This window comes from Stegostoma tigrinum, chromosome 4 (genome assembly GCF_030684315.1).
Source record: "Stegostoma tigrinum isolate sSteTig4 chromosome 4, sSteTig4.hap1, whole genome shotgun sequence".
NCBI classification, from domain to species: Eukaryota; Metazoa; Chordata; class Chondrichthyes; order Orectolobiformes; family Stegostomatidae; genus Stegostoma; species Stegostoma tigrinum.
Window position 1 is genome coordinate 35284814 of NC_081357.1, and position 27032 is coordinate 35311845.

Genomic DNA, 27032 nt, shown 5'->3' on the forward strand with positions numbered 1-27032 from the left:
CACTGTGTTGTCATATTGCTGAAACCAGTTCTGTTGCAAGATGACATTCGTTTTTAGAGGAATTCAGAGACAAGTATGAAGGCACTAGGTGAAACTTATTGCCTGATGTCCCTGGAACAGGTAGGGAGATAGGATAAGTTCAGTTGACTGGGCAGGTATGGTGGAGAATCTGTCATCTTCTCAGTTAAGTCAGGAGTGAGGAAGACCAGTGGGATCTTCAGCCAGAAGGCTTATTACTTAATCCTTAAGTGCTTTAAGTATTGTTCCAGCACTGGGGGTGTTTAGTTAACTCTGTCAGCTAGATGGCTCGTTTGTCATGCACAGAGATGCTAACGGCATAGGTTCAGTCCCTACACCTGCTGAGGTTACCATGAAGGACTAACTTTCTTAACGTCAGCCTACACCTAAGGTGTGGTGACCCTCAAGTTAAACTCAATACCAGTTGTCTCTCTCTCTCTGACAGAGCAGCCGTGTGATCTAGCAAGACTGCAACAATTACACCAATAGTGGCTCGTAAAAGTAACCCAGTTGTTACAGAGTATCAGACTGAAGATTAGAAGTTGCTGTTTCAATCTGGGGTTTCAGCAGAATAAGCAGGATGTTTCCATTCCAGATTCCCATTAAGCAGGGCCCTTGTGGTGCAGTGGTCATGGTCCCATCTCTGAGCCAGGAGACCTGGCTTCAATCCCTCCTGTCCCAAAGGTATGTAAAATCATCCCTGATCAAGTGGATTAGAAAATATCTGACCCAGCCATGAAGACGCACATCACATGGAGAATGTTGCCACAGGCTCACAAACTGGTGTACAATATCACTGCCGCGGTGATTAAGTTCAGTCCATTTTGTGTAAAAGGGTGAAGATACAGGAATTAATTTAAACAAAGGGAGTGAAACATTCGCTTGGCAGTAGCAAGAAGTGGGCATCAGTGAACCACTCACTTCCCTGAAACGAAATCTCAGCCATTGTGTAAACTGCGCTGCTCTTGTACCGACACCCCATTTCACACTACTGCTGAGTGTCAGGTGTCAGGTACAAACTGAGCACTATAGACTTAGCTCAGACTTACAGCAACATAGTCTGAAAAACACTCTGAAAGTTACAGAACAAAACAGGTTTACATACCATGTCCTCTGTCTGCCGTAACGTAGAGGCACTAATCTGTTTCAAATCCCAGTTAATGCCTACACTGAAACAGCAGTTGGATGAGCCTAATATGAAAGCATTAGCTTTTGAAATCTGAAACACTTTGAACCAGGCCAACCTACTGACATAACAAGGTGTAGAGATGGATGAACACAGCAGGCCAAGCAACATCAGAGGAGCAGGAAGGCTGACTTTTCGGGCTTAGACCCTTCTTCAGAAAAGAGTCTAGGCCCGAAATGTCAGCCTTCCTGCTCCTCTGATGCTGCTTGACCTGCTGTGTTCATCTAGCTCTATACCTCGTTATCTTAGATTCTCCAGCAACTGCAGTTCCTGCCGCCTCTGAAACAATCTACTGATTTTTTTTCATTCTTTGAGTTGCCTTTGATTCATCCCTCCCCAGTTTTAGAGGTGACCACTGGTCATTTCAGGTTAATGCAGTGACAGATCTATCACACAAATACATGAATATTCAAACAATGTGTATGAAAATACCATCAGGATCAGCGATGTGAAAGCTGAGGGGCTGAAGTGGGTGAATTAGAACACTGGCTAAAAATTTAACTCGCAGTGTGACTGTAGGAACTGAACATTTTTCCTCACAGAGAGAACCTGTGTCAGCTCTGTCAGTTGTCAGCCTGAATGAAATGGAGGCCCTAACAGGCACATGGGCAGCATCTAATTTCAGTTGGCAAGATGATACCTCTAAGGAGCTAAAGGAACAGTTCATAAGCAAGTAGATTAGATTCCATACAGTGTGGAGACAGGCCCTTTGGCCCAACAAGCCCACACCGCCCCTTGAAGCATCCCACCCAGACCCATTCCCCTATAACTCACACACCCCTGAATACTATGGGCAATTTAGCATGGCCAATCCACCTAACCTGCACATCTTTGGACTGTGGGAGGAAACCGGAGCACCCGGAGGAAACCCACGCAGACACGGGGAGAGCGTGCAAACTCCACACAGACAGTCGCCAGAGGTGGGAATTGAACCCGGGTCCCTGGTGCTGTGAGGCTGCAGTGCTAACCACTGAGCCACCGTGCCGTCCAAAGTTTAAGAAGAGATGCGGGAGAGGTGGTTGGGAGTCAAAGGGGCATCAAGTTCCTGCTTTTCCTGGTCTGTAAAGAAATGAAACAGGAATTAAAATTGATTCAGAGATAGTAGGACTGCCGATGCTGGAGAATATATGATAACACAGCAGGCCAAGCAACATCAGAGGAGCTGATGTTTCGGGTCTGGGTCCTTCTTCAGAAATTTCTTTTCTCAGTTTTCATTGTTGATGCTCTCTTTGCCATCAGATTGGGAAAACCAACATGGTTGAGCCTTGGTTTAAAAGTGCAGCAATCCACCATCAATACGCCAACTTCCAATATTACAGAAGGTGGGCAAGATGGAAATCGGAAGCCCATTTACCATTTCAAAGTATTCAATTAACAATCTATTGAGCTTATCAATGTTCCAATTGTGCCCCAGTATTCAAGGCCCACTCCATTTTTTGGACATGGAATAGGAAATGTTTCAGATGAATTCACACTCGGTGTGGGAGCGTGCACAAAAGACTAAGAAAAGACATGCAAACTGGACCATGTAGCAGTAGAATCTGCCAGTGCAGATGGCAGTATTTGTGTCTTTAGCAACTTCAGGTTTTCACTGTTTTGAGCCTGCCATTAAAAATATGGAAAAAATTGAGGAGACAGGCGATAAGGTGGGGACTGACATTCTCTTCATAGCATTATCCCTCCCATACAAGTTCTTCCAGACTAGATCCCTGAGGCAGAGAGTTCATCTTTGAAGTGCTAATTGGCTGCCTTACTGCCAGGAAGCTGCAAATTGGCCATGTCAACTTAGATTCCCCGGCTGGGGTCAGGAAGAGAGTCGAGAGTTGGGCCATAAGTGGGCCACTCACTTTCTATAATGATTCCCTCTCCTGCTAAAACCCATAAAATCCAATGATATATTCAAAAGAGGAATTTGCTACTTTCTTACAGGAACCTCTTGTTCAAACGTGTGTTATGGATATTTAAGTTTGCAAAATGTGTTCCTTAGGGTACTCACATAAGGCTACTTAATAAGATAGGGAACCATTTAGTTGTAAGTATAATAGGAGCAAGGATTGGCTAGCTAATAGAAAACAGAGAGCTGAGATAAAGGGGACATTCTAAGGATGGCAAACCTGTAGCTTGTGGAGTGTCACAAGGACCAGTGCTGAGACCACAATCATTTACGATACGTATTAATGGCTTGGATAAGGGAAGTTAATGTATTATAATCAAGTTTGTAGATAACTCAAAATTAGGTAGGAAGTCAAGTAGTAAGGGTGACACAAAATGTCTGCAAAGAGGTTTAGAACGGTTGAGTGAGTGGACAAAAATTGCCACAAGAAACATCCTTTATTTTGTAACAGGATGAGGCCATCACTGGCTAGACAACAGTTATTGCCCATCTCTAATTACCCAGAGGGCAGTTAATAGTCAACCATATTGCAGTAGGCCTGGAGTCCCATGTAGGCCAGACCAGGTAGGAATGGCAGTTTCCTTCCCTAAAGGACATTAGTGAGCCTAGATGGGTATTTACCCTAACAATTGACGATAGATTCATGGTCATCGTTAGATTTTTTAATTCCAGATATTTAATTGAATTCAAATTCCACCATCTGCTGTGGTGGGATTCAAACCCAGGTCTCCAGAACATTTACTGGGTCTCTGGATTAACAGTCCAGTCATTAAACCACTCGGTTTTAGAGGGATTTTCTTAGGAGGAGAGGTTGAGTAGGAAGAGTTGAAGAAAAGGGGGTGCAATCTCAAAATATGAGGTTGCACATTTAAGACAGAGATGAGGAGGAATTTATTCTTTTGGTGGGTAGTGAATCTTTGAAACATTTAAAATAGAGGGCTGTTAAGGCTTGTTGAATGAATATATTCAAGAGTGATATAGGTAGATTCTTAATTAGTAAAGGAATCAGTAGGTATGGGAGAAATGCAAGAAAGTAGAATTGAGCGTGGTTAATTCAGCTGTTACCTCTTTGTGATCAGAGATAATGGGAACTGCAGATGCTGGAGAATCCAAGATAAAAAAGTATGAAGCTGGATGAACGCAGCAGGCCAAGCAGCATTTCAGGAGCACAAAAGCTGACGTTTCCGGCCTAGACCCTTCATCAGAGAGCTCTTTGATGAAGTGTCTAGGCCCGAAACATCAGCTTTTGTGCTCCTGAGATGCTGCTTGGCCTGCTGTGTTCATCCAGCTTCATACTTTTTTATCTTGTTATCTCCTTGAATGCTGCAGCAGATTTGGTCAAATGGCCTATTTCTACTTCTACATCTCATGGTCCTAAGGTAAAGTCAGAGTATCACAACTGAAATTCTGATCAGGCTCAATCCTAACCTCTTTCAGAGTATTTTTCAATGAATCTTTGCAAGACACAAACACTCACAAGTCAAAAAAAGTTGTATTTCATGTCTTGTGACTTTGTTCGAAGGCAGAGCTCCCAAATTTGTTAGTTGTCTTCAAGCAGAGGTGTCTTCAATGGTTTGGTGTAACTGCAGAATGGAAGATAGTTAAGTAGATGCTAAGACTATTTGTGTGGCGAGCTGGAGCCAGACGTCCAGTGAGACGCTTTGCTTGCAAATGTGACATGAAGGGCTAACATCAATGACAACACCTGGGAGTCCCTAATTGACGGCAGAAGAAAATGACAATACCTCCTTGAGCTGGTGTGCAGTCTCCATGATGGCCATTCATCACACCAGCTTGGCAACAGATGCCAGTGTCAAAAACACCCCACAATTGTGCTTGGTAGCTTCACTTGTGACAGAATCTGCCCCTGAAGAAGTAGCTTCTTCAACCATCAGAAAGATGCAGCACTGTAGGTAATGTATTTAAAATGGGTTTGTTTTCTGTGTTGATGGCATTGTACCAGTGTTTCACAAAATAAAAGCACATCATCCCAAATATTTGTGTGTGTTTTGCTAGCTGTAACTGAAACTAGCCTTGCTGAAAGTGCATCCGCTTTCTCAATGACCTAAAGTGAGTGGAGACCAGTCTTTGCACTCTCCTGTGCAAATACATTCTTTCTGTAGCTGATATTCCTTGTGTGCAGTGTGTCTGGATCGTATTGCTGCTTATGTGAATGTGTGCACAATTCAAAAGAAATGAAGTGAGATGGACAATGGTTCAAAAGCAATGAATGTGTTGTAGTTCCCAGCTGTAAATAATAACTGAATTTAAGGCCAAACCCACATCCAATCTCAAAGAAGACTGAATCTGTCACCCGATGGATATTTCACGCAATAATTATTTTGGAGCTCCCTGGGGTATGAGTAAGATCCATGTGCCTCTTAGCATGGCTAAACACTCAATCCAAAATGGCTGAACTGTGGTCATGCCTTGTAAATTCTCAAGCCATGAGCATGGAATCTGTGAGATAAAGATCCTGATTCCTGTAACAGCCGTACAGACCATACTGAAAATCATCTTCCAAACAATCATTTCAATCCTTTTCCCACTGGTGAAGCTTTTAAGACCCAGATTTGAAGGGGGGACTTGCAGAGTCATTTTCCCAATAGGTGTTCCACCAAGCAAATATACAGCGAGAAACTCTTTTCAATAAATAATTAGTAAACTATACAGTATTTCCACTGAAAGGAATCCATTAGACAATTCTCATGGCGTTTCCATGTGGGAATGATTACAACTTCATTACAGGGCTGGCTGGAGTCCACCTGTTTGGCCTATGTTTTCTGCTGTGTTTCTGGAGGAGGATTTCATTAAATATAATGTCATATTGGATGCAAATGATGTGCAAAGATTGTATTTGCGTGAAGCAATAAGAGAACACAATTAGCATTCAGCATTTATGCAGCAACCCCTGAAAATGTGAATAAGATGTCAGACCACTGGTAATTTCCTGCTGACCACAATGCTTTAATGCCTTGTGCTGTGCCCACCACAGAATGGATCTGAAGCAGCTGTACAGTACTTACTTTCATGAAACACCAAGTGTCACCCACACAATCAAACTGAGATAACTGGCTGCATGAGCCCTGCATCTTTAAATCTGACTGGTCAAATAAAAAAAGTAGAAGGATTTTTTTTTCACGTATCTCTCCCTCCACAACCTCCATGTCCCAAAAGCAATACAACATAGTCTGGTGTCAGTTTTTGAACTTAGCACTTTATTGTTGCTTCCTTGCTAATGTGTTGTTAATTCATTAACAATGGCTTGTTAATTCAATCAACAGCCGTTCTGTTTTACTTCTTTCCCCAATTTTCCAGCTTCATCCCCTGAAAGTTATGATTCCTGTCATCACCATCAGTGGTTGTCACTCCAAGTATGAGCATGGAATCTGGAAGCTGATAGAGCATTCAGCCAAATCTGAATCAGTCCTCACCCAAAATCCCCTTCAATGGTATGATATAACTTCTCAATGAGATTCTCTAACGTGTTCTTAACTTATTGCCTCTTAAGAGAGGCTTCACTACACAACACTGAGATATATCTAGATGGAAGTCTAAGAGCTCCCTAACCTTAGTGCGTTGTGATGTTAGTTTACTCTTAGGCTGAATGTTGTACCTTTCTCCCCCTGATGGTCAGTCGGATCTATAATGTGTTGATGCATCAACAGGAAAGCTCATGGACTGCAATCATGACAAGTTCCCTGTGTACTTTTCACTAAGCAGGTGCTGTCCTTTAGACCACTAAAGAAATTGACATTGACATCTGCAGATGCAGAATCTTATTATTCTCCTCTGCAAGTTCCAAGGGTTTTACTGAATCCCTGAAGGGAAATACAGGAACTTACTCCAAGCAGTTGGCGCACAATGCCAAATATTTTGCTGAGTTGACTTTCAAGTTGACATTGCAAGGTTCTGACTTTATGTTCTTGTGAGCGAGTTGCTGGCTTTGCCTAAGACTCAAGATTATCCCCCATTGTCCTCTTACAAACTTTTGTCCACCACTGCTCCCCCTTTTCTAAGGTGCACCTTTACATAATTGATAATGTCTTCATTTTAACACTGCAGTGCATGGCTTTGCGAATTCCCATGACCTGGGTGATCCTACACCCTACCAATGTACTGGTCAGGACTATTGAGACCTATAAGAACCCCACAACTGCCTCCTTCAATAGCTCCCAGTCCCCTCCTGTGGTCTGAGATCTCATCCCCTTTCACTCTAGCCATTCCATCATCATCCCAGCGCAATTAATCCCATCCCCAGATGTGATTTGCCCACTGTCTCTAGGATATTATGGACTGCTCCTGAAGAAGCACCCAAACCATTATTGAGAAAACCCCCTGGACTGACTGTAACTACCTCCCAAACTCACTGGCAGCACAGCCCTGACTGAATATAGCCCAGGCCTCCTCAGCATCCAGACTGCCTGACCTGCAATTGCCAAGATGATCATATTTGACATGCAGGAATGATCCCCTGGCTGTAAGGACACAGGTTTCCAGACTGTGGTAAAACTTGGCTGACTGTTCCCAATGCTGGACAGGAATCAGGTGAGCCCCAGTAAAAGTATACTCTGACCGACTGTAGTCCCCTTTACCTCACTAGGACAGTGAGATGGCATCCATTTGCCTTTCAGACGTGATCATTTGTTTGAAACACATACAATGTGTTTGCCACATAAGTTGTTGTTGCAGTGTGCAGGCGTGGTGGTGAAATAGCAGACTGCCGTATAGTGACAAGTCCCAACCACTTGACTGTTCAGTGCGTACCTCTCCCTCTGTACTAGAAGAAAATGCAAGCCATAGAGGCTGGCTATCTCCAATTACAAACAAAGTGAGTAGCATTAGGAGCCATGAGCCAGAAGATACTAGAATTAGAAAAATTATAATTAGACTTTATTGTAATATATACCCAAGTACAGAAGTATGAGTACAGTGAAAAGTGTACATTGCCAACATTCCTGGCGCTATCTTGGTTATAACGGTATCTAGATATAAAATCTTAGGAAAAAATAAAGAAATAAAGTACAGCACAGTACAGGCCTTTCGGTCCATTGATGTTGAGCTGAACTTTCACCCTAAACCTAAGGTCTACCTAACCTCCACCTCTACCTTATACTATCATCCATCTGCCTATCTAATAGCCGCTTAAATGCCCCTGATGAGGCCGACTCCAATACCCTCTCTGGCAATGCATTCCACACCCCTACCACTTTTTGAGTAAAGAACCTACCTCTGATGTCTCCCTTATATCTACCTGCACTCACTATAAAGCTATGCACCTTCATAATTGCTACTTCCATCTGAGGAAAAAGTCACTGGCTGTCTACACTATCTATACCTCCGTTCATTTTGTACACCTCTATCATGTCACCTCTCATCCTTCATTGTTCAAAAAAGAAAAACCCTAGCTCTCTCGACCTTTCCTCGCACGACCTTCCCTCTGTACCTTTTCTAACACTTCCACATCTTTCCTGTAATGAGGTGACCAGAACTGGACACAATACTCCAGATGTGGCTGAACCAGGCTTTTGAATAGCTGGAGCATAACTTCATGGCTCTTGCATCTGATCCCTCTATTAATGAAAGCTAACACACCATACGCCTTTTTAACAACTCTATCCACCTGGGTGGCAGCTTTTAGGGAACTGTGAACGTGAATCCCAAGATCCCTCTGCTCTTCCACACTGCCAAGAATCTTTCCATTAAACAGGTATTCACGTTTGCCCTTCCAAAATGAATCACCTCACACTTTTCAGGGTTAAACTCCATCTGCCACTTCTCAGCCCAGCTCTGCATCCTATCAATGTCCCTTTGTAACCTGGAACAGCCCTCCGCACTGTCCACAACTCAATGCACCTTCATATCGTCCATGAACTTACTAATCCAACCCTCCACTCATTCACCACTCGTAACTGAGCACAATGTTGAATATTTTCTGTCCACTACCACCCTTTGTCTTCTAAGGGTCAGCCAATTCTGAATCCAATCTGCCACATTTCCCCCTATCCCATACCTCCTTACTTTCTGCATGAGCCTACCATGGGGAACCTTATCAAATGCCTGACTTAAATCCGTGTATACCAAATCCACTGCTCTACCTTCATCCACATATTTGGTCATCTCTTCAAAGAATTCAATAAGGTTTGTGAGGCATGATCTACCCCTCACAAATCTATGCTGACTATCACAAATCAAACTGTGCCTATCCAAGTGATCATAAATCCTATCTCTCAGAGCCCTTTCCAATAATTTGCTCATCACTGAAATAAGACAAACTGGCCTGTAATTTCCGGGGTTATCCCTATTGCCTTTTTTAAACAAGGGAATGACATTCGCCTGTCTCCAATCTTCCAGCACTACACCTACGGACAGTGAAGATGAAAATATTATCGCCAAAGGCCCTGCGATCTCTTCCCTCACTTCCCATAAAATCCTTGGATAAATCCCATCAGGCCCAGGGGACTTATCTATCTTCAAGTCCCTCAAAATTCCTAGTACACCTTCATTTCGAACATCCACCTCCTCTAGCCTACTAGCCTGTTTCACACTATCCTCCCCTACAACTAGGTCCCTTTCAGTTGTGAATACCGAAGAGAAATATTCATTAAGGACCTCTCTTATCTCTTTAGGCTCCGTGCACAAACTCCCTTTACAATCCTTGATTGACCCTACCCTTTCTCTGGCCATTCTCTTATTCCTCACGCACGTGTAAAAAGCCTTGGAGTTTTCCTTGATCCTACCTGTCAAGGTTTTCTCATGCCCCCTTCTAGCTCCCCTAAGGCCTTTCTTCACCTCCATCCTGGCCAACTGGTATCCCTCTGGAGCCTTTTCTGTTCCTTGTTTCCTAAACCTTATAAAAGCATCCTTCTTCCTCTCAGCCTGTCATTCGACCTCCCTCGAGAACCAAGGCTCCCTCACTCGACCACATCTTCCCTGCCTCCGAGGGACAAACACATCGATCACACTCAGTATTTAAGTTCCTTAAATAATCTCCACTTTTCTATCGTTCTCTTCCCTGACAGCATCCGTTCCCATTTTATGTTACCCATTGTTGCCTAACAGAATTGTAATCACCCTTCCCACAATTACGAACCTTACCGTGCTGTATGTATCTATCCTTTTCCATGACTATTGTAAATGTAACAGAGTTATGACGTCTTCTCTGGGAAAACTCGGGCTGCCTGCTTTTGCCACTGTTGCAGATGCAGATAGATCTTGAGTAGATGCATGAGATGCATAGCTGTGTCTGCATGCAAAACAACCTCGCATTGCATGTCATAGGTGTCCCTGAGCTCCATGTTAAATGTTGCTGCTCATCTCCAACTTGTGAAGCCAATTGGGGATGAGCAATAAATGCTGGCCTAGTCTGTGAAAACCACATCCCTGATTTGGTCTAAGAGCAGGCTTGCTTTGAGGTTTGCTGCTTCTCACTTGTGTGGATGAAGAATGAAAGAGAATGCTGCCCATGGAACATGTTGAGACATTGTGGTGAAGACGTGGGTGGATAATTGATGGGCTAAGCAATCGGCAAGATATAGCCACCGCAAACCTACCCTGACTTACACATCAGGAATTTGCAGCTTCAACTTTCTTAGGGAACATGCGGTGAATTGGAAGTGGTTTATCAATAAGGTGAGTTAGGCCCTTAATGATTCATTATATGATGTATATTGTACACCATTCTCTCCAGGGAAACTATAACTGAGGCCCAAAGCTAAATGTTTTAACATTTACGAAGTCCAGGTTTGAAAATACTTCATATTTGTAGTAGTGAAAAAACAAAGGATTTTCATCATTAATATAAATCTCCACTGAGGGATTAGCACTATGGCAACCAACCAATTGCTGCAGGGAAAATGGATGAATATAGTTTTCACTATGGAACTCAACCAGCGGAAGTTAGTCTGGTTGCATTGCAAGTTCATTTTGGAAGAATTTGGAAGCCATTATCTTCACAGTAAAGTGTTTATACAACATTTTACTGAAGTAACACAAACAGAGGGGTGAACTAAGAAGTTAAGGATTGCACAGAACTCTAGCACTGGAGTTCCAAGCCAACCAGAGGATACTGAACAGAGTTAGAAATTGGACATGATCAATAAACCACAGAGCAGAGAGAAACACTAAAAAAAGAAAATTGTTGTAAAGTAGCAAGTAAATATGAGAGTAAAAGGTATGAGTTACTGAGAATGAGGAAAGGAGCAAGTGAGCAGACAATGACTTAGATTTGGTAGCAGAAATAATTGAGAATCCTTCAGTGCTCACCATTATGAAGCCAGACAGCAGATTTTGGTGACTAAGGGGCAAGCATGACTTTTCTACCCAGGTAGTTCTGCTCTTCCAGAACCTGTGCTACCACGGTGCTTCACCGAGAGAAACACTAATAAAAAACATAGAATTCTTGATCAATGGGTACAAAAAAAATCATCCTACTGGACTAATCTGGATTCACAAACATTCACTTTTTCCACCATCTATGTTCAGTAACAGTAGTGTGTATTATCTACAAGCTGTATTTCAGAAATTCACGAAGGTTGTTTCGAGCACACCTTTGCAATCCACAGCCACTACCATCTAGAAGGACAAAGGCTGTAGACCCATGGAAACAGCATCACCTGCAACTTCCCCTCCTAGCCATTCACCATCCTGATTTGGAAATATATCACAGTCCTTCTCTGTGGCTGGGGCATCATCCTGGAATTCTCTCCCTAGTGGCACTTTTTGGGGTACCTACATCAAACAGACTGCCGCAATTCAAGAAAACAGCTCACAACCATGTTCTTTGCAGCAACTAGGATTGGCAATTCCAACCACAACCCATGGATGAATAAAAAATGCACGCTGAACCTCAGTCATAGAATGTTAAGTGACATTTGACATAGCGGCAGTGGGGATTCCAACAAGGCATCAAAGTATGCATATAGATATTGCTCAAGAGAAACTGTTCAATGAATAAGGTTTCTTGCAAATTTATATACTTTACAGTTATGCTTGTACTCAGGCATCCAATTTGTCACGTGACCATAAACGCTGCAACATAAATACAGCATTGATGCCTCATTAGAAAGATAGACCAGTACCTCATTGAGATACATGCTTTCAGCAGTAAGGCAAAACAATCTTCTGTTTTGGCCATGTCCTGTAACTATGTCCCTTGAAAATACAAACAGCTTCCCCTTTGCAGCAATTATCTTTCTGTAACGTTAAACAAGTTCGATTTTACACGTTATTATGGTTAATTCTCTTTGTGTAGCTAAACGGCACATGTTTCCTCGAGGTTTTAAATTAAGCATACATTTAATATGTATTGCTTTAACCCTAAAAATGCCTCAGCTAAGAGTCACCTCTACCTTATGCTCCCAATCTACTTCATTCCTCCAAGGCTTTACCAAGTCTTTGCCTAAGTTAATTTATGTGTTTACGAAAATGAACTTGTACAAGTGGAATCTCAATCTTTCAGATTTTGATTGTTTGAGATATGAAAAAAATGTTTCTAAAATTGACACTTCGTATTCTTGTCTCTTTATTTTTCTGGGGACTTTCTACCTGTAAGTCCATCTTTCTTTTTCACCCTTGTCATATGGCACAGTGTGACATTGCTACTTCTGAGCCAGAATCTCCAGGTTCATTTCCCCATCCATGCTGGCCAAAAGAAAACACCTTTGTATTGTGGCCAATCAAGCTAAATATCAACCTGCAAATCTGATCCAACAGTTGCCAATGGCAGAAGGTCAGAGTAGGAAAGATGTCTGGTCAGCCATACAATGGAAAGAAATTGGAACCTCTTTCACCACTATTCATAGATCACAGCACACATAAAGGTCTATGCTGGCACAGCAACATGAAGTTGGATGACGAGTGTGGATCAGATTAATATCAACAGCACAAGCTTTAAGCCTTGGGATCAGGATTTCACCCCTCGACCTGCCCATGGTGAAGGTAGTAGCTCTGTGGGTCAGATCTGCTTTTGGTTGAGAACTGAACAAACACTTGATTTGAAATTAGGTTATAGTCCAACTGGTTTATTTGAAAACACATGCTTTCGGAGTCTTACTTCAAGGTCTCCAAAAGCTTGTGTTTTCAAATAAACCTGTTGGACTATAACCTGGTGTCATGTGAACTCTGACCTTGTCCACCCCAGTCCAACACTGGCACTTCCATACCTTGATTTGAAATTAACTCTTTTAATTTACATTTGTTGCTTCATTGGCTATGAAAAGCATCTATAATCAGATTGGCCTAGGCGCACAGCTCCCTGATTCCCCATGGAGAGAGCAATGATATTTTAGATTTTTAAACAAAGTTACAAGTCACAGAACAAAAAAAAACCTCAAAAAGCTTGTGGGTGGTTGGGTGTAAGTGTAACAAATGGTGAATAGTCATTTTTTTGGTGATTCAGTTAATTGTTTTATTCTTTCAAGACATTTGCTTCTTGTCTCATACACATACAGTTCAGTGACTGGAAAAGAGAGATGCAGAGAATTTTGCATAATTTGAAAGCTCTTCCATTTTCCTGGGGGAAATGAATGTATATTCAAAACCCAAAGCCACACCAAATGCTACAAATCGCCAATTGACACCTGCACTCACCGCTATGTATGAGACTTCATTGCATGAGAAGCTAATTTCTAAATGACCACAGGAATCATAAACTGAAATAACTTTGGTGCTTTTAATATCAATCATATTATCTATCTTTTATTAGTTTGTAAACCATCCTTATCTTACCTAATTAACGTAAACAGATTTAAAGTTAACTTTAATACTTATCAACTTTATATGTAGTAGAGGTTTAGAAATAAAACATTAAATAGACCAACAATGATGGGTACTGTAATCACATAACTAGACTTTGCATTAACCTTCTAGAAGCTTCTCAGAAGTCCAATTCATTTGGGCAATCAATGCCTCATGTACCTTCAGCTAGGGCTGGAATGTTAACATTGTGCTGTAAGGTGGCACAGAGACTGATGACTCCAAGAAATCCTGCACACAATAGACTTTCAAGTTGCCCTATTCTACAAGATTTTTTGATGACTTTCTGACCTTGGCCATTGACAGTTAGTCATCTGCAATGAAAGCCTTTGTCTCAATAGTAACATTCTTCTTCCCCAATGCCCATGAATCCAAACCTGACTCATACAGTGCTGAACACTTAACCCTTTACACTCCTCCGCTACATGCTCAAGCCACATCTCAAACCCAGCCTGACTCAGCCCTGCAGTATGAGACAGACCCTGACCCTGGCTGCTAATAGCCTTACTGCACCCCAGCCCAGCCCAATCAAATGCTGCTTGAGCTGGTTATTCCCCTTCCACCACCACAGACTACTTGACCTAGCCTCGTCCTGCTTGAGCTAAAAACTCAACTGTCATGCTTCCTTCTCCTGATCAGGCTAGTGCAGGCAAATCTGCCCTCTGCCCCCACTGCACTCAGGCTCAGTTTGACTTAACCATGTGAGAGCAAAGACCTGGCCCTTTCTCCTGACCTGACCTTCCCTAGCACTCAGCCGACTCCCTGGCACCTTACCCACCTGCGCCTTAATCTGCCCTTACCCACTTGGATAATAAAAAATGAGGCTGGATGAACACAGCAGAACCAGCAGCATCTCAGGAGCACAAAAGCTGACGTTTCGGGCCTAGACCATTCATCAGAGAGGGGGATGGGGTGAGGGTTCTGGACTAAATAGGGAGAGAGGGGGAGGCGGACTGAAGATGGAGAGAAGAGAAGATAGGTGGAGAGGAGAGTATAGGTGGGGAGGTAGGGAGGGGATAGGTCAGTCCAGGGAAGACGGACAGGTCAAGGAGGTGGGATGAGGTTAGTAGGCAGGAGATAGAGGTGCGGCTTGGGGTGGGAGGAAGGGATGGGTGAGAGGAAGTGATAATGTGAACTGCAGGTGCTGGAGAATCCAAGATAATAAAATGTGAGGCTGGATGAACACAGCAGGCCCAGCAGCATCTCAGGAGCACAAAAGGGTCTAGGCCCGAAACGTCAGCTTTTGTGCTCCTGAGATGTTGCTGGGCCTGCTGTGTCCATCCAGCCTCACATTTTATTATCATGGGTGAGAGGAAGAACAGGCTAGGGAGGCAGAGACAGGTTGGACTGGTTTTGGGATGTAGTGGGGGGAGGGGAAGAGCTGGGCTGGTTGTATGGTGCAGTGGGGGGAGGGGACGAACTGGGCTGGTTTTGGGATGTGGTGGGGGATGGGGAGATTTTGAAGCTGGTGAAGTCCACAGTGATACCATTGGGCTGCAGGGTTCCCAAGCAGAATATGAGTTGCTGTTCCTGCAACCTACGGGTGGCATCATTGTGGCACTGCAGGAGGCCCATGATGGACATGTCATCTAAAGAATGGAAGGGTGAGTGGAAATGGTTTGCGACTGGGAGGTGCAGTTGTTTATTGCGAACCGAGCGGAGGTGTTCTACAAAGCGGTCCCCAAGCCTCCGCTTGGTTTCCCCAGTGTAGAGGAAGCCACACCGGGTACAGTGGATGCAGTATACCACATTGGCAGATGTGCAGGTGAACCTCTGCTTAATGTGGAATGTCATCTTGGGGCCTGGGATAGGGGTGAGGGAGGAGGTGTGGGGGCAAGTGTAGCATTTCCTGCGGTTGCAGGGGAAGGTGCCGGGTGTGGTAGGGTTGGAGGGCAGTGTGGAGCGAACAAGGGAGTCACGGAGAGAGTGGTCTCTCCGGAAAGCAGACAGAGGTGGGGATGGAAAAATGTCTTGGGTGGGGGAGTCGGATTGTAAATGGCGGAAATGTCGGACGTTGATGCGTTGTATCCGGAGGTTGGTGGGGTAGTGTGCGAGAACGAGGGGGATCCTCTTTGGGCGGTTGTGGCGGGGGCGGGGTGTGAGGGATGTGTTGCGGGAAATGCGGGAGACGCGGTCAAGGGCATTCTCGACCACTGTGGGGGGAAAGTTGCGGTCCTTGAAGAACTTGGACATCTGGGATATGCGGGGGTGGAATGCCTCATCATGGGAGCAGATGCGGCGGAGGCTCGAGGAATTAGGAATAGGGGATGGAATTTTTGCAGGAGGGTGGGTGGGAGGAGGTGTATTCTTGGTAGCTGTGGGAGTCGGTGGGTTGGAAATGGACATCAGTTACAAGCTGGTTGCCTGAGATGGAGACTGAGAGGTCCAGGAAGGTGACGGATGTGCTGGAGATGTCCCAGGTAAACTGAAGGCTGGGTGGAAGGTGGTGGTGAAGTGGATGAACTGTTCGAGCTCCTCTGGGAAGCAAGAGGCGGTGCCGATACAGTCATCAATGTAACGGAGGAAGAGGTGGGGCTTGGGGCCTGTGTAGGTGCGGAAGAGGGACTGTTCCACGTAACCTACAAAGAGGCAGGCATAGCTGGGGCCCATGCGGGTGCCCATGGCCACCCCCTTAGTCTGTAGGAAGTGGGAGGAACCGAAAGAGAAGTTGTTGAGGGTGAGGACTAGTTCGGCTAGGCGGATGAGGTGGTCGGTGGAGGGGGACTGGTTGGGCCTGCGGGACAGGAAGAAGCGGAGGGCCTTGAGGCCATCTGCATGCGGAATACAGGTGTATAGGGACTGGACGTCCATGGTGAAAATGAGGTGTCGGGGGCCAGGGAATTGGAAGTCCTGGAGGAGGTGGAGGGCGTGGGCGGTGTCACGGACGTAAGTAGGGAGTTCCTGGACCAAAGGGGAGAAAATGGAGTCCAGATAGGTGGAGATGAGTTCGGTGGGGCAGGAACAGGCTGAGACAATGGGTCGACCAGGGCAGGCAGGTTTGTGGATTTTGGGAAGGAGATAGAAACGGGCCGTGCGGGGTTGGGGAATGTGGAGGGTGGAGGCTGTGGGTGGGAGGTCCCCTGAGGTGATGAGGTCATGGATGGTGTTGGAGATGATGGTTTGGTGCTCGGGGGTGGGATCATGATCGAGGGGGCGGTAGGAGGTGGTGTTGGAGAGTTGGAGTTTGGCCTCGGCGATGTAGAGGTCAGTGCGCCATACTACCACTGCGCCACCCTTGTCTGCGGGTTTGTGGTGAGGTTGGGGTTGGAGCGGAGTTTTGCCTGTTTTGCAGGGGAGAGGTTGGAGTGGGTGAGACGGGTGGAGAGGTTGAGGCGGTTAATGTCTCGACGGCAGTTAGAGATGAAGAGGTCGAGGGAAGGTAGGAGGCCTGGGGGTGGTGTCCAGGAGGAGCACTTGAGTTGGAAGCGGGTGAAGGGGTCAGTGGAGGGAGGGTTACCTCCTCCAGGACTTCCAATTCCCTGGCCCCCGACGCCTCATTTTCACCATGGACGTCCAGTCCCTATACACCGGTATTCCGCATGGAGATGGCCTCAAGGCCCTCCGCTTCTTCCTGTCCCGCAGGCCTGACCAGTCCCCCTCCACCGACCACCTCATCCGCCTAGCCGAACTCATCCTCACCCTCAACAACTTCTCTTTCGATTCCTCCCACTTCCTACAGACTAAGAGGGTGGCTATGGGCACCCGCAAGGGCCCCAGCTATGCTTTGTAGGTTACATGGAACAGTCCCTCTTCCGCACCTACACAGGCCCCAAACCCCACCTCTTCCTCCGTTACATTGATGACTGTATCGGCGCCGTCTCTTGCTTCCCAGAGGAGCTCGAACAGTTCATCCACTTCACCAACACCTTCCACTCCAACCTCAAGCTTACCTGGGCCATCTCCAGCACATCCCTCACCTTCCTGGACCTCTCAGTCTCCATCTCAGGCAACCAGCTTGTAACAGATGTCCATTTCAAGCCCACCGACTCCCACAGCTACCTAGAATACACCTCCTCCCACCCACCCTCCTGCAAAAATTCCATCCCCTATTCCCAATTCCTCCACCTCCGCCGCATCTGCTCCCATGATGAGGTATTCCACTCCCGCACATCCCAGATGTCCAAGTTCTTCAAGGACCGCAACTTTCCCCCCACAGTGGTCGGGAACGCCCTTGACCGCGTCTCCCGCATTTCCCGCAACACATCCCTCACACCCCGCCCCCGCCACAACCGCCCAAAGTGGATCCCCCTCGTTCTCGCACACCACCCCACCAACCTCCGGATACAACGCATCATCCTCTGACACTTCCGCCATCTACAATCCAATCCCACCACCCAAGACATTTTTCCATCCCCACCCCTGTCTGCTTTTCAGAGAGACCACTCTCTCCGTGACTCCCTTGTTCGCTCCACACTGCCATCCAACCCTACCACACCCGGCACCTCTCCCTGCAACCGCAGGAAATGCTACACTTGCCCCCACACCTCCTCCCTCACCCCTATCCTAGGCCCCAAGATGACATTCCACATTAAGCAGAGGTTCACCTGCACATCTGCCAATGTGGTATACTGCATCCACTGTACCCGGTGTGGCTTCCTCTACACTGGGGAAACCAAGCGGAGGCTTGGGGACCGCTTTGTAGAACACCTCCGCTCGGTTCGCAATAAACAACTGCACCTCCCAGTTGCAAACCATTTCCACTCCCTCTCCCATTCTTTAGATGACATGTCCATCATGGGCCTCCTGCAGTGCCACAATGATGCCACCCGTAGGTTGCAGGAACAGCAACTCATATTCTGCTTGGGAACCCTGCAGCCCAATGGTATCACTGTGGACTTCACCAGCTTCAAAATCTCCCCTTCCCCCACCACATCCTAAAACCAGCCCAGTTCGTCCCCTCCCCCCACTGCACCACACAACCAGCCCAGCTCTTCCCCTCCACCCACTGCATCCCAAAACCAGACCAACCTGTCTCTGCCTCCCTAACCTGTTCTTCCTCTCACCCATCCCTTCCTCCCACCCCAAGCCACACCTCCATTTCCTACCTACTAACCTCATCCCACCTCCTTGACCTGTCTGTCTTCCCTGGACTGACCTATCCCCTCCCTACCTCCTCACCTATACTCTCTCCACCTATCTTCTTTTCTCTCCATCTTCGGTCCGCCTCCCCCTCTCTCCCTATTTATTCCAGAACCCTCACCCCATCCCCCTCTCTGATGAAGGGTCTAGGCCCGAAACGTCAGCTTTTGTGCTCCTGAGATGCTGCTGGGCCTGCTGTGTTCATCCAGCCTCACATTTTATTATCTTGGATTCTCCAGCATCTTCAGTTCCCATTATCTTTTACCCACTTGGAACTGTATCCACCTGAGCCATCAACCCCTTAACTACCCACCTCCTCAATTACCTTTCCTAAGCTAGAAAAGTTTTAAAGTGGATTACCAATGATTATTCATTCCAGTGATATTTGTAATTATTGTTTTATTGACCTTGTACTGAATTCCTGTCTGTGCAATGTGAGTGGATTTCTCTTTTTACTTAAACTTGATTGACAAAAGTGTTGAAATAATGCAGGGAGAAGACTCACATGAAAGCAGTAATTGGATAGTTACCAACGTGAAGATAATTTCACCCTCTTTATGGAAGTAGATGATCATGAAAATGAAACTTTTGCCAACATCACTAAGGAGTTCGAAATGAAAATGCAGGCTCTAATACACCTTAATCTAGTTGTTGAGGTAACTTCATCAAATGTACTCAGAGATAATGGGAACTGCAGATGCTGGATAACCTGAGATAACAAAGTGTGGAGCTGGATGAACACAGCAGGCCAAGCAGCATCTCAGGAGCACAAAAGCTGACGTTTTGGGCCTAGGTCCTTCATCAAAAAAGGGGGATGAGGAGAAGATTCTAAAACAAATAGGGAGAGAGGGTGAGGCAGACCAAAGATAGAGAGAGGAGAAGATAGGTGGTGGTGGAGGCGACGGAAAAACTGCTCGATGTCCAGACGTGACTGGTAGTCTTTAATGTGTGAGTGGATGGGGACAAAGGTGAGCCCCATGCTGAGGGCTGACCGTTCGTCTTCCATCAGGGGCAGGTCTGGGGGAATGGTGAAGATGCAGCACGGCTCAGTGTGGCTGTCTCCTCTGGGGTTGCCGGTTGTGGAGGCTGTGGGCGGAGAGTTGTCGGCGTCAGTTGTGGGTTTCTCCTCTATCCATCTTCGGTTCGCCTCCCCCTCTCTCCCTACTTATTTCAGAATCCTGTCCTCATCCCCCTTTTCTGATGAAGGGTCGAGGACCGAAACGTCAGCTTTTGTGCTCCCAAGATGCTGCTTGGCCTGCTGTGTGCATCCAGCTCCGCACTTTGTTAACACTTCATTAAATGTGCCGTTTTCAAACATATTATGCACCAAGACCAACAAATCTCTGACAGGCAAGAAGCAGAAAACAAGGGCCATTATGATCGTAATATTGTAACAACATTCATAGGTATAGCCAAAATTTTTCCGGAGTATTCAAGGTGTAAAGATTAGTCCCTTGCACATTGCTGAGAACAACCTCTGAGAAAATTAACCTTAAGATTTTAAACATTTCTTTGAACATTGAATTTGTTACTCATAAAGGTGCTGACATTATAGAAATTCTAGGTGTGGCAGTTGGAGGAAAGAAGTCACATGGAATATGTATCTCTCAGGAATTTGTATCCCTTCAGAATTGGTAACACTAAGCGTGAGCTCTCTGGCCATAGGGACACAGACAAGATAGTTCTACTGGTCTCTATATTTGTTAGTTTGCTCTATTTCAGTTATAGGCTTTTTAAAAGCCAATATGAATAGATAAATTATAACACACCCCTGGAGCAGGTGGCTCTTGTATCCTGGTCTCCTGGATTAGAGGTAAGGACAGTGCCACTGCCTCATAAGGCTACCTAAAGTAATCCCAACAAGGCTCGAACCTACAATTTTCTGCCAACATCACAACTCACACCAGAGTCAGACACCTATGCACCTAGAACTTGGGACTGGGTTCTGGAATTGTTTACTCTGCTGCTGCTTGTGGCTGCTCCTGCTAGGAGATGCCCTGGCATGCCACACTCATCTGTCTTGTGCCATGCTCACACCTCTAACATAGCTTCTCTGCTGGTTCATTCACATTTAAACCCTAAGCCATAAAATACAATGCCAAGTTCTGTGGATCACAGCAATTTCAGATATGTGCAAATAGATGTAAGAACAGATTAGAAATTTCCAAAATGTGCAGGTAATGAGGTAGAAGAAAATCTCTGATCAAGGCAATAAAACAAGTAAACAAGAAGACAGCTTGGGTTTCCAGATCAGGTTAACCTCAGTTGACCACTGACTGCTTAAATGGATCAGTTGTCTATAATTTTACAGCTAATTGTGGAAGTAATGTCTATAGCATGGATGAATACTTTCAGCTCCACTCCAGATTTTTTTTTACAGGCTTGGATTTGAAGTTCCTGGCAAACTCATTGGACTTTTTAATAGATGCCTGACTGGAAGTGATTATAGCTGCTGGAGTTTGGATTGAGGGCAAATCACACATTTGGGTGTTTTCAAAGTTTATGTCCACTGTTGTGCCAAACTGTAATATATACCATTCTTAAGACAAATATCTTTGATGGTTTTCTTTGTATTCCCATTTTTCTTCGAGATGCCCTGAAGATGAATACAATTTGATATCAATTGATTTACCTGCAGGATGGAGGAATTCTTTGTGTCAGGATGAAGAAAGTGACTGTTCATTCTTGGGGTTGTTTTAGCTAAGCCTGAAAGTGGCTCCACACACTATCTGCTTTAATGCATTTTTCAGTATGGAACTGTGGTTAATCAGGAATACCGAAGCCAATTCCTACACTATAACCTCCTCGTACAGAAACATTTCGAACAACATCAGACAGGGTACAAAAAGTGAAACTTTACAAGGACCTATCACTCCTTATTATAGTTCTATGCCGCTAGAATGTTACTCTATTTATATTACTGCTAAAGAATGAAAGATCATGTATTTATTTAGCACCTTTTTGCAAACTGTGATGAGCATAGTGTAGAACTTCAAAAAGACATAGGCCAATTGGTAAAATGGACGTATAAGTGGAATGTGAAATTCAATGCAGAGAAGTGTGAGATGATTCATTTCGGAAGAAGGGCACAGAGAGACAATATAAGATAAGGGTAATGTAGTGATTGTAGTGAGGTCAGCCCGGTAGACATCACAGAATATAATTTCCCTGACTAGGGCTGTTAACCTGATCCAATCTGGGAGCCCTGGCTGACAGAAATGAACAGACGTAATGGGAACTGCATATGCTGGAAAATCCAAGATAACAAAGTGTGAAGCTGGATGAACACAACAGGCCAAGCAGCATGTTAGGAGCACAACAGCTGACATTTTGGGCCTAGACCCTTCATCCGAAAAGGGGGATGGGGAGAGGATTCTGAAATAAAGAGGGAGCGAGGGGGAGGCGGAGTAAAGATGGATAGAGGCGAAGATAGGTGGAGAGGAGTGTATGAGTGGGGAGGTAGGAAGGGGATAGGTTAGTCCGGGGAGGGCGGACAGGTCAAGGGGGCAGGATGAGTTTAGTAGGTAGGAAATGGAGGTGCGGCTTCAGGTGGGAGGAGGGGATAGGTGGGAGGAAGAACAGGTTAGGCAGGCGGGGACGAGCTGGGCTGGTTTTGGGATGCAGTGGGGGGAGGGGAGATTTTGAAGCTGGTGAAATCCACATTGATGCCATTGGGCTGCAGGGTTCCCAAGCGGAATATGAGTTGCGGTTCCTGCATCCTATGGGTGGCATCGTTATAGCACTGCAGGAGGCCTGGGATGGACATGCCATCCATAGAATGGGAGGGGGAGTTGAAATGGTTCGTGACTGCGAGGTGCAGTTGTTTACTGCGAACCGAGCATAGGTGTTCTACAAAGCAGTCCCAGAGAGTGGTGGATATATGGAATGCTCTGCCCCAGAAGGCAGTGGAGGCCAACTCTCTGGATGCTTTCAAGAAAGAGATAGACAGAGCTCTTAAAGATAGTGGAATCAAGGGTTATGGGGATAAGGATACTGATTGTGGATGATCAGCCATGATCATAATGAATGATAGTGCTGGCTCGAAGGGCCGAATGGCCTACTCCAGTGCCTATTGTCTATTGCCTATTGTCTATTGTCTATTGTCCCAAGCCTCTGCTTGGTTTCCCTAATGTAGAGGAAGCCACACCGTGTACAGCAGATGCAGTGTACCACATTGGCAGATGTGCAGGTGAACATCTGCTTGATGTGGAAAGTCATTATGGGGCCTGGGATGAGGGTGAGGGAGGTGGTGTGGGGGGCAAGTGTAGCATTTCCTGTGGTTGCAGGGGAAGGTGCCAGGTGTGGTGGGGTTGGAGGGGAGTGTGGAGCGGACAAGGGAGTCGCGGAAAGAGTGGTCTCTCCGGAAGGCAGACAAGGGTGGGGTTGTAAAAATGTCTTTGGTGGTGGGGTCGGATTGTAGATGGAGGAAGATGGTGTGTTGTATCCGGAGTTTGGTAGGGTGGTATGTGAGGTTGAGGCGGATTCTCTTGGGACGGTTATTGCGAGGGCGGGGTGTGAGGGATGAGGTGCGGGAAATGCGGGAGACATGGTCGAGGGCGTTCTCGACCACTGCTGGGGCGGGAAGTTGCGGCCCTTGAAGAACAAGGCTATCTGGGATGTGTGGGAGTGGAATGCCTCATCCTGGGAGCAGATGCGGCGGAGGCGAAGGAATTGGGAATAGGGGATGGAATTTTTGCAAGAAGGTGGGTAGAAGGAGGCGTATTCCATGCAGCTGTGGGAGTCAGTGGGCTTAAAATGGACTGCTGTGTTCATCCAGCCCCACACTTTGTTATCTTGAAGTGTCAGACTCTTGTTCACTCTGAAAGTTGGCTCTGAGAGAGCTGGATCAGTGCCAAGGTCTTTCCACATGTAAATGAATCATAACAGTCTACCAGCCTCTGTGGAGTTATTCCAGGATACAACGTAAAAAGGGGTTCAGGAACAGAGGGACTAGCATATATATTATCTTTAAAGGTGGCAGCACAAATGGAGACAGAGAAGAGTTCATAAAGCAGACAATATCTTAGGTTTTATCATTAGGGACAAAGAATACAAAAACAAAGTGGTTGTGTTTGAATTTGAATGAGATATTATATCTGTATGAAATGGAATATTGTGTCTAGCTCTGAGTGCTAAACTTTAGAAAGGTAATGGAAGGATTGGAGATAGTGCAGAGATTATTTAAGAATGAAAAGCTTTCACTACAAAGCTAGATTGGAGAAACTAGGCTGTTTTCATTGGAAGAGAGAAGGCTGAAGGGGAGATCTGATTGAGGTAGTTAAAATTATGAAAGACCTGAACTGAGAAAACAAGGAGAAACTATTACCACTGCTGAAAGGATTGGAAATGAAACAACACAGATTTAGCATTATTGAAATATAATTAATATAAAGTGAGTGGCAAATAAACCAAAAGCAATATGAAAATTTTCATACACAAGTTGGTGAGGTGTGGATCATCCCAATGGTGCACTTTCCCCACTACTGATGCAGGTGCTCCATGAAAAAGGACCCACTTCTCCAATACTGGTCTTTGAACAATGCACTCATTTCTCTAATCTCAGTTGATCTATGGCAGTTTGCTTGTGTCAGATAATACTCCAGAGATTATCACCTTTAGGTTCAGATTTTGAATTTGGTGCCTAACTCCTCATATTAACAGGTAATGTAAAAGGTGGGATTTCTCTTGATGGTGAATGAGAGAATAGATGTAGAATAGGAAATTTCTGAAAGTTTTCTCTGAATCTTAAGGAGCCCTTGCTTTTAAAACAGATGCCGTGGTGTTTCTTTCTCATTCATTCATGGTATGGAGGTGTTGTTACCCACCTCTAATTGCCCAGAGGACAGTTAGGTATCAACCACATTGTTGTAGGTTTGGAGTCACGTGTATCATGTTATATTGGTGGTTTTCCAATTTTCTGGAAGATTTGTAGTGTATCCAATACCTGGGTTATTACATGTTTGTTTTTATTCACTTATGGAATGAGGATACTGCTGGTGAGGCCAACATTTATTGCGCATCCCAGAGGGCAGTTAAGAGTTAACCATGTTACTGTGGACCTGGAGTCACATGCAGTCCAGACCAAGTGATGATGGTAATTTCCTTCCCTAAAGGACATTATTATCCTCAGATGGAACCCTTAAGCTTAGAGCCGTTAGTAGACTTTCGCCCATTAATTTTCGTCTACTTTTAGTACTAGACTGTGACCAACCTGCACGTTACTCAGCTCCAAACATCATTTCAAGGCACGATTTCTGGGCACTAGCTAAATGTAGTAATTGTGTAGGTACATTGGCATCTGACGTTTGCCAACCTCTCACAACCACCTTGGCACCTCTCCAATACAATTGCAGGTCTGTTAGGAAGCACACATAGGCACTGCAGAGCTCACCAATAACTAGCATTGAAAGGTTGCAGCAAGGACACTTTATAGGCAGGGACAGGCACTAGTTAATAGATTGTGCCAGGCTGCATCTCAGAGTTGCTCACATACTCAATTAGTGCCTGCTTACGTAGTGCCTACTTGCATGCTCACAGCATCCATGCCTTCACTTGCCTGCCTTACTTTACTTGTTAGCACACTGGCACTTGAACCAAAGCCATATGCTTCCAGTATTATTATACTGAGATGCTTTTCTTTGCAGTTGCATAGTTGAGCTGATTCTCAGTATGGATCTATGCATGGTGGAGAGAACACTTTGAGGTATGGCACGTTAAGGCAAAAAACTAACACCTCTACCAGCATCCAGTGCAGCAAATACAGTGCATGTTTATTTAGTCAAATGGGCATGTGGGATAATGGATGGGGGCTAGCCCTGAGCCCAGGCAAGGGTTTGTGGTACCCGTCATTCATATTGCTACAGTTTAAAGCAGAAAAGAACTTTTTCTACAACAAAATTGCTGTTATGTTAAACTACTTTTCCATTTTATTGGTGAGCAACTTATTACTTTAACAGGAATGAATAGTAAAGTTCAACTGTGAAACTAATTTCTCTGTTTCCCCCATCTACTGAACTCCCAGAAGTCTGATGTAATTCAACAGTTTGAAATGTATTCTTCACACTCATTCTTCATTTCCAAACTGTCCAATAAAAAATATCAGCTTCCTGGTTCAGGATTGGCTGTATAATTATAGTAGTTTGAAAGCGAGTTGCATCTTTTTAGTGTGCAGCAGAGTCACACAGACTGACATACCCTTTTGCCCGTACACAGAGTATTTGCAATTTATTTGTGCACAGTGGAACACCCACAAGGTGTCGTCTTGCTCAATGGCAGCATAACCTCTCTGTCTGAAGCCTATGGGGTCAAGGTCCATGTCAAAAGTTAGGTTGAATCAAATAAATTTGCTGAGAAAGCTTTGGTTGTAAAGGAACGTGTGGAGGTATGAAGATTATAGCAGACCATGCCAGGAGCAGTACCAGGTAGACCTAAAAATGAGGTGTCAGGCTGACAATATTGCAACACAAGACTACACACACACAAACTAAACACAAGCATACAAGAAATAGAATCTTCAATCCCTGGCAAACACAATAATTACTAAAAATTCCCGACGTTTGTGGAAAAAATATCCTTTAACCTGCAGGGCCTTTCCAACAGCAACACATTTCTTTGAACGGCAATTGGTCTCTAAATACCAAGAACCACAAGGTAATGAGGCATCCGAGAACTGGTTTTATTAATAGTTTGCTGTCAAAAAACAACCACTCATGTTTATACAGTGCCTTTGATGTATAAATTTTGAAGCATGTGTTTAATAAGGTATTGGTTCTGAAGGACTTAATGTTCATGTTACATCGGTTCCACACATTCTATTGGTGTCACACAGTCAGTGGGAGGAGACAATGAGTCTTATACTAGCTTTCATATGGACTATACGTATCATGTACCAACTCCCCAAGGTCCACTAATTAAGCATGATCAAAAGTAGTTCTAAGTATTGTTATCATGCAGTTAACCTGCTTGTTATCTGAGAATAGTGGCTCTTCTGTCTATACTCTGTGGTGGTGTAGCGTCTACCAGTAATCACCAAATAGCCCCAAGGCAAAGCAAAGACAGAGGAGGATGATTGGCATTGAACTACCTCAAATAACCCTTACC